Source organism: Sebastes fasciatus, chromosome 21 (assembly GCF_043250625.1).
Source record: "Sebastes fasciatus isolate fSebFas1 chromosome 21, fSebFas1.pri, whole genome shotgun sequence".
NCBI lineage: Eukaryota > Metazoa > Chordata > Actinopteri > Perciformes > Sebastidae > Sebastes > Sebastes fasciatus.
Window position 1 is genome coordinate 6,835,901 of NC_133815.1, and position 9,724 is coordinate 6,845,624.

Sequence of the window (9,724 nt, forward strand, 5' to 3'; positions counted from 1 at the left end):
AAAACACCACTGGGCTTATCTGAAGCCTCCACCTATAGAGACAAGATTATAATATGACTACATAATAGTGATAACAAACAATTAGGACAAGATATATATAATAACAACAATAACAATACAGTAAATATATAATTATAGTTACACCACAGTCAGCTGTAATGTCAGTGCAAAAATAGATTAGTCTTAACATTTTATCACCTATTTTGATAGGTGTTACAATTTATTTATTTTTATTTTTATTTTGCACAATTTAAGACTATACAACATAACAAAAAAAACAAAAATAAATGAATAATATACAGTGCAGGAAGAGGCAAAAGACCCACTGGGCTTATCTGAAGCCTCCACCTAGAGACAATATTAATATAAAAAAATAATATGACTAAATAATAGTGATAACAAACAATTAGGACAAGATATATATAATAACAACAATAGCAATACAGTAAATATATTTTAAAAAAAGACAAGTGTGTGTATGTTGGAAGTGTATGGTTAGTGTTTGTGAGGAGGATATTGATTTAAATATCTATAAAGAGTTCTGGGTAATCATAACCGAACAACATTGTGAGTGGGGAAAAAATAAAAAACATAAAAACAGATACATGGACAACAAGGGGGGAAAGCAATTACAAAACAGCAATTAAATGACCCTTTAAGCGACTTTTGAAACAAAAAAACTTTTGAAGCTCCTTCCTTCCTTCCTTCCTACCTCCTTGACAACAGGGTATTATTATGCAAAGAATGCAAAAGGGCTGCAACCGTCCATCTCCTCATTTATAATCAAGAGGAACTGCTTATTTTGCTCTTTTTTGCTTTTATATCCCCTGGATGGATTTGATGACGTCTTTCCTTAATACACTTAATCTTGAAATGAGTTGAAATAACCACAGGAGGAGAAGAAATTCAGCAGCTCTTGTGCCAGCAGCTAAAGGAGCATTACCATTTGCAAGATTCTCCATTTCTGACCTCACATAACTCATGTCTCCATAAAATAACAGCATTTTACTTGTCTGCTGTCAGGGTGACCCCCAAAAATGGAGCAGATCTTCTCTGCATTGCACACTAATGTTTGACCAGCGAAAAAAGCTTTACAGGAAGTTATCGCTGAGTCAATTATGACAATTCAGATGCAATTACTGCAAACGGTTCTGCTAAAAGCAATTAATAACAATACAGTACAGGAAGCATGTTCATTGCAAGTAAAAGCCAGCTGTCTTACTGGACAGACACACACATGCACATCAATCTGTGCAGAAAACTGAATATTGCACTGTTGAGATCACAGAAAGCATTCCTGCTGTAATGTGCACATTACATTTGATGTGACGGAGCAGGTGGTTGCTGCAAAACTCTGCATTCGTGCCCTTTGTGAGCTCCCAATCACACCTTTGTGGGTGTTTCAGTCAGGCTATTGCGAGTGTAACTACTCCAAACAAGGCCACGCAGCCAGACAGGGAAATATAAAGTGTCATTTTGGCACATTTAAACTGTCTACAGAGGTCTCTCCCTGACATGTGATAGTTTCATATTCAGTTCCCTGTTGCGTTGTTAGTGAGGAAACATATTGGATGGCGATGACGTCAAACTGTCTATAGTTTAAAATATGTTGCTACAATATAGAAATTGGGGAAATATATAAATAAATATAGACTCAGTGAGGGATTCCTGCTTCTCTGGAAGTTCCACGTTGTCAACCACAGATACAGTTTCATTATGCACCGAACATGACATCTTATTTCTCTGTAATTTTCTGTTATTGATTCATGGACAAGTTGTCTAGAAATGTAAACCACTTACTGAAAGTGTTTTTATATGCATTATAGTGGAACTGTGTCTGGGCATATCCACCCCTTAGAAAATAATACCAGATTTGCAGTCAGTGATTATAATCATTTCTGCAACTAATGATTATTTTCATTGTTAATTAATCCGTTGATTATTTTCTGAATTAATCGATTAGTTGTTTGGTCTATAAAAGTTCAGAAAATGGTGAAAAAAAGTTGATCAGTGTTTCCCAAAGCTCAAGATGACGTCCTCAAATGTCTTGTATATTCCACAACTCAAAGATATTCAGTTTACTGTCATAGAGGAGTAAAGAAACCAGAAAATATTCACATTTAAGAAGCTGGAATCAGAGAATTTTGACTTTTTTTTTTTTTTTTAAATACTCAAACCGATTAATTGAATATCAAAACAGTTGCAGATTAAGTTAATAGTTGACAACTAATTGATTAATTGCTACAGCTCTAATAATTTCCTATTAAGCAGCATGTTTGAATGCCACATTTCTTATACTGGTGACTTCAAAATGAGATAAATTGAATTAACTAAATCTTGCTTTATGAGAATAATGTCTGAAGTAACTAATACTAAATATGCAATAATTTTGTAGCAGTAGTTTTGTGAGTGTAATGGATATTATAAGGGAAACATCAAGAACGCTGTGGAACAGAAGTCATCTCAGTGTTTGTTTGCAGAACAGAATCATATTACATAGAGATCCTTTCTGCTGTCCGCACAGTAATCTGTATCATTACAACAGCAGAAATTATACAGTGGAATGAAAATGACTGTGATGCACTGTAATCATAAAATAGCTGTTGTTGAATTGTTGTATAGCGGTTGAGATGTGAGATGCAGAGACAGCTGAATCGTCCTGAAAAGTAACCAAACCCCAAACGTAACTGACCATATTGGCTGCTCTTTGCTGGTACAAAATGCCGAGCCATTAAATAGATAGATAGTGAGGTACAGGTTTGGGGTTTTGATTATGCTTTAATGAGAGAGTTCAGCCTCAGTGGACAGCGTAGAAGAACCACTATTTTAAATCAGACTGACTTCCAGAGAGGGAATCAAAAGATTAGGAGAAATCTAGACAGCCTATTAGTTGATGCTCCAAAATGATAAATCCTTTGGCTTTTGTCTGCCAACATTAAATTAGGTACAAATGAACTTCTTTGCCATTCAGCTCTGCCCATTATTTGACATTTATTCTGAAAACAGTGGCTCTGTGGCACCACCTATTGAGGTTTAATTGAACAAAAGAGATTTGTTCTTTCAAAGTCGCTTTGCATCTGAAAGGTTTCCATTTGCAAAGTCCAACAAAAGTAAATAAAAACAACCAAGCTAACCGCTCTGTGAGGCAGCGTTTTGAGCATGCTAATATACACTCATAATGTTGACATGCTGATGTTTAGCAAGTATAATGTTTTCCATGGTCAACATCTTATCTAACACAAATTATTATTAGTTACAATTATAGATTTTTGACATTAGTTTTGCAGCTATTTAGACATAACCAAAATGCTGGACAAATTCACATTTTGACCTGATGATGGAACTCAATGAAAGGTCAGGGGAACACCAAACATGTTCAGATTCATCCTCTTGGCACCATGAGTAACTGAACCAAATTGCATGGGAATACATCAATAGTAATTGAGATTTTACAAAAAAATATATAAAAATGTCAATCTCATGCTGGCACTAGATTCCCAACGACTGGGTCGGGAGATTTTATTATGGTCGCCAAATAAATTTGCAGAATTTCTTCCATAGTCTTTATTTAAGATTTATATCTGCAGTACACCTTTGAGCCACATGAGGGAGCCTGAATGTTCGTACTGTTCTGATAACTGTAGCCTACTTATAACATTGAATCTAATATGAAAGGCTTGCATATATTTGTTTTACTGATGAGAGGAAAAAAACGAGCGCCTGCTAACTCCGCCTAAATGCATTTATTTGGTTTAATTTACAAAGTATTTAACATGTGTATATGGTTTCAAAAACACATGCATAAAATTAAGTTGTGATTTATCAAATGTAAATCTCTTAAAAAACGGCTGGTTTACCTATTCAAGATAACATGAAGTGATGCGGAAATGGCAGGAACGTTCATTTACATACAAATCCACTCTTCTCACAATATATAGATAATAAGGCCAATGTGAATTGGGTCACGATGGTTTGTCATTTTTAAAAAGTGGATCCCCCAGAAAAAAAAGTTTGGGAAACACTGTGCTAGATGAAAGGTCAAGGGATCCCCAAAGTCAGCAGGATTCATCCTCTGGGGACCCTGAATGTCTGTACTCAGAGCAATCCATCCAATAGCTGTTGAGATATTTCACTCTGGACTAAAGTGGTGGACCGACCGACAGACGGACCATCCAAAACTTTTAAGTGGTAGAAAAACAATGAAGCACGTACTGTGAAATAATCCCTTTCTTACTGACACTATAGTTTGACTTTTTTCCATAATGGAGATGCTGTATGCTGCACATTTCATTTTAAGCGCCAATGACTAGAGAGTGGTTGTATTACAGAGAGAAACCGCCTCGGTATTATCAGAAAAGCCCCTCTCCCTGTGTAATAATAGGATCTGTCTGTTTTGAACCGAGCCTCAATCTGTGGTTCGGCCACATTTACACAGTCAGCACATTCTGTCTCAATACCTCATTCCAGTGTAATTCCTCGGAAAGAGTAAACTTTAAATGGAAAAATACTTTTCGCCCACTCAACCTTAAAAGGTTCTTCGTGCAGAATCCTAAACACATTTGTCTCTCGTTACAACAGAGCCGAGGCCAAAACTCTGTGGGGAAACAAATAGGGGAACGAGAGGAATTGCTGAGGGCTGGTTTGTTTGACGAGAAACTGATGTGTCACCAGATAGAGGACAGTTTGTTTGTGTGATAGAAAGATATGAAGAAATCCTCCAAATTGAGGTCCAATCTGCACTTTTAATGGACTCATTTAGGATTAGCAACTGGGTTTAGGTTTGAAATAAGAATTTAGATTTGGTTTAGCATGAGGATTAACTCAGGATTAAGAATTGTATATGACTTTATAAAGGTAGGAGTGATGGTGTAAGGGTTAAGAGTTTTAGTGGAGAGTTTACAACATCGAAGACCTTAAAACATTTAAAGAAAAAGTTTTACATTTTGGGGATTCGCTTTTTTGCCGAAAGCTACGCCGAATTCAAACCAGGTAGCAGCGAAGTGTGGCTTGCTGGCTCGCCGGCCGCAAAGCATATTCATGTGTTTCAGACGGGGAGAAATTCTTTGTAACATAGGTCAACATGTCACAGGAGTCACAACACTCTGTTTACTGATTGGCTGCGGGTAGCCTACTCTCTGGCCGCACTTTGTCGCCAAAAGTTCAACTTTTGCCAACTTTTGGCTTTTCATAGACATAGACACCTCGCCGCAGGCTGCACTTCACCACTGCTCTGGTGTGAATTCGATGTTAGACAAGAAGATTGATACCGCTGTCACATCTGTTTAGGATTAAATCATTAAATATGAACCTGGAGCCAGGAGACAGTTAGCGTAGCTTAGCATAAAGACTGGAAACAGGGGGAAACAGCTAGCCGGGCTCTATGCAAAGGTAAAAAAAAATCTGCCAGAAGATGCAGCTACTTGTGAACGCGTATATTAATCTCTAAAAAAAAGAGAAAGTAACAAGAAGAAACAATGAAAGCAAAGCTATTTATTCAAGTAGTAGGTCAATCTGTGTTTCTGAACATAAAAACGTGCTGTGGCACATGCAGTGAGGTCTATGGCACAGCTGATGGTTGATGTTTATCTTGTAACCTGGGTGGTGGACGTACAACATAGTTAAAGGCTGACGATTTGGGCCTTGATTATCACCCTAGTAAAAGTTTACACCCATGTTTAATTATGCAGTTGAGAGGAGGGAAATGAGGGCTTCTACAGCTCCTGTTTACTAATTTGTCAGTCTTCCACACCCTAGCTCCAAATGATGGCCCAGCCTGATACAAATGAAAAGAACTTCTCTACATGAAAATTACCTGTGATGACAACAGAGAAATGATCGCCAGTTTCAAAATCACTCTGCTCCAGTTGCTCATGCAAACCTGCTTCCCTTCCCTTGAAGCAAACGATAAATTTCAACCAGCGACAAAGCCGTATGCTTTAGGTCGTACTCCCAAACCTGCTTCTTTGCTCTTGTAAATTCTATGCCAGCCCCCGTTCTTTCACAAAACCAAACATCAGAGGCTCGTAAAGCAAAACTGTTCAGAAAGGAAGAGAAAACATAGAGATTGACACATCTGTCAGGGAACAAAGAGCATCTGCGTTGATGGAAACAGGCGTTCCCTCTTCATTGAGAAGCATTGTGAGCTGTGGCGGAGCTTCACTCGGAGGAAGTCACTATGAGCCATAACTCTGTCCCCCGTCCATACCAGCAGACAAAACCCAATGAAGAGAGCAGGAGCTGGGGTGAGAGTGGGTTAGCGAAGTGCCTGGGTGTTTTTAACAGCCTGTATAATGGACTGTGGTTGTCTTCACTGAGCATCTGCTGAACCTCGTGTTTTATGACTTCATCCTTATTGTGTCTCCAGTGGAGCTTGGAGAGCAGAGGCCCTAAAAGTCAAGGCAAACCCAACGTCTGCTTGCTTTATTTCCTCTCTATGGAGACCCAAGTTCCAGCTACGAAAGTCATAAATCAGATCTATATGTGTGTGTGTGTGTGTGTGTTTTCTTTCTTGTTCCAACAATTTGGTTCCAAAGATTTGGTTATGCTATGCTGCTTACGTTTAATCAACTGCACGATTACATCATATGAAACTATTCTAGATGTCTTGTGCATTGATTTATACACATTCCCTAAACCTCAGCCTGACATACGGGACACATGGGATCTACATTTTCAATTTAAAATAAAGTTTTGTGTGTTTAAATCTTTGTAAAGAAAGATTCACCAATGGACACACCATCGTTTCAGGATGACTTAAAGAAGAAGATTGACAAAGAATAATAAGAAGACGGTTGTCTTAGTTTATTTCAGGGCTTTGTTGAATACTCTGATTGGTTAATTACGGCATTCTACAGTCTGTTATTTCTTTGTAGCAGACTGCTGCTATGAATAACAGACTGTTACTGTATGGACGCAGTTCTGATCTCCGTACACAGAGAATGGACTATTTTTGTAGCGGAAGCAATAAAATCATTTTTAAATCAATATTTTGTGTCAAATATTAATTAGCTGTGTATTAAGTAGGATAATGTACAGCAAATGGGTCATTATTGCGAAATAAACCCCTTCAGGCTGTTTCAAGACCCTTCTGCGAAGCATAAACACTGGAAACAGGGAAACAGCGAGCCAGTTCGAAGGTAACCAAATCCACCTAGAAGCACCTCCAAAGCTCATTATTTACTACATTAAACCCTGTTTGTTTAATCCGTACAAAAAACAAAGTGAAAAAAAATATTTTTTAGGTTTTACAGGGGATTATGTGCCAGATTATTTTTTGGTCTGGAGCAGTGACTTCCTGTAGTCTCCACTGGTTGCCTGGCAACCTCACAGTGCCAGTCAGACTTCAGTCCAGGCTATTAAGTACGCTAAAACAGTATGTGAGATATTTTGGTAGGTCCGAAACCTTAGTATGAAAACAATTGCATAATATTTCCGGTGAAATATTACAGTATGCAAACACTAGACAATACGCTGGCATAAATACCCACAATGCAATGTGGTAGTAACACCAACGTTCATAACAGACAATGGCGGACGGACAGCTCTTTAACGTCAATAACGCTTCAATCGAAGTGTAAGATTTCACTTTGCTATATCGTTTTTAAATTGGTTCAGACTTTATGTCTCTCACAAATCACATGAGATTGGTACAGGTTACCATGGTTACACGTCTCCAACTGGCAAGGAGGCTCTCAGGAAGTGTCGATGTAAATTACTACTCAGTACGTCCAAAAAGATTCATACTACTGTTTATTCAGAACAAAAGTATGTTGAACGATAGTACACCTATTGGGTAGATAGTATGCAATTTCCAAAAATGCCGAACTATTCCTTTAACGTTTGAGACAACTTTAAACTGTTCAAAGTTATGTTATATGATGTATTGCCTTTTTTGTCAACTAAGTTATTCCAATAAAAACATAAAGCATGAAGGGAAAACGGAAAAAGCATATATTGTAGGCTACAAACTAAAGTGCCCAAGCTTCATCTCTACAAACTGGTCACGCAACATTATAAATCCTAAACTGTATAACACACTGTCAGACAGTCTTCAGGAGCACAGAACATTTACCACATACTGTATGATTTACTGGGTACACTGGGACAGAGGTCTCAACTAATGGAATATCTAATGTCTCCATGACCGACACTTTAATCTGCGGTGAGACCTCCAGCTTGCAACTTCACCATATAAATCTGATATACACTGTTGTAGAGCCCAGTACAACTGTGACTTACAGCCTTTAGACGAACTCAAGCCAAAACCCACAGTCCCGTTAGATTTTTAATAGCTTTATAATCAGAAATCTAATCAAAGAAAACATTTTTAGTCTAGCATACACAAAGCAATATGTCATTAAAACACATGATGACACTGATCACACCTGCAGGACTGTCATCTGCCAGAAGCACTCGTCCCATCTGCCAGGATGTCAACATTAATGCTGTTATATCTACACGCTTCCATTACTTTCACACGGCTGTGAATAAGCAACCAGGTGCCTCACAATAACACGATTTACTGCTTCATATAAAACTGTCAAGTGTGGATAATAACCGTCCTGAATGCTCTTGCATCCTTGAATGTCATGTGATCTCACTGAGCTGTGTTAGAAGCAACTGCTCACTTCTTACATTTGCAGCATGCTGTTTCAGATCTGTCTGATTATGTTTTAACATTCAAACGAGGCAAAACACCGAATCAGATGTGGCATTTGGTATTTTTATCCTTTCCAGTTAACGATCACATTTTGCGGTTTCCCTTCTGAGAAGGATTAACAGATCTGATAATGGACTTTGCATGTGTACGTCTAAGCAGCTGTGATGAGTATCGTATAAGGCCAGAAATGTAACTTACATATCTCATTATGAGTGCAGTGCACTTATCTAAAACACCTTCATATCTAAATGTTATGTGTCTTCTCTTGTCAGGCTTGTTTTTGCAGTGTGAAACACTGAAATTCATCTTTAAAATATGAGATTTCAGTCCACTATTTGTCTTATGCACAACACAATCCTTGAATAAATAGCCCCAGTTTTACAATGCTAACAAAATGTATACGATAAATATAACTCAGGATTATTTGTTCCAGCCAAAAGTAAACATTTTAGAAAAGAGTTTTTTCTTTCGGAGACAATGCTGCTTCATTAATCCTGGAGGTTAAATGGGATGCAATATTGCAGTATCAACAAATTCAACTTTTTTGCTGAATCGATTAGACAACTCAAGTTACAGTTAAGTGGCCTACAATTACGGCAACACTAAAGTTTAATGTCAGTATCCTTGAAAGTGCAGATGAAGTCATATCTCACACAGGGAAAGGGCTACTGAAATGCATTGACTGTACAGAGCTTATGGGTAAAAGTTTACATAATGCATATAATGCAAGATAAATTCCTTAGAGATTAAGCAATAAAGTACAGTTGCAGTCTGTATAACAGAATCAAAACATCTGCTCTCCACACAGTCACAGGCTTTTAGACATCATACTGCACCAACAAATGAAAAAAAAGTGAAAACTGCTGTAAAGTGCAAATGATCTTCAGGATTTGAATCTCTTAAAATGTTTCTGTAGAAGATAATTTTCCAAATGAGCTGCTGTTAAAATGCTGAGAGACAAAATTAAAGTCAAGCACTCATGTAACATTTTTGCACAACCCCCTCATGCACACCATGGTGCACGAGCTATGTGCACGAGGGGCCCTCAAAACCACATGATCCGCT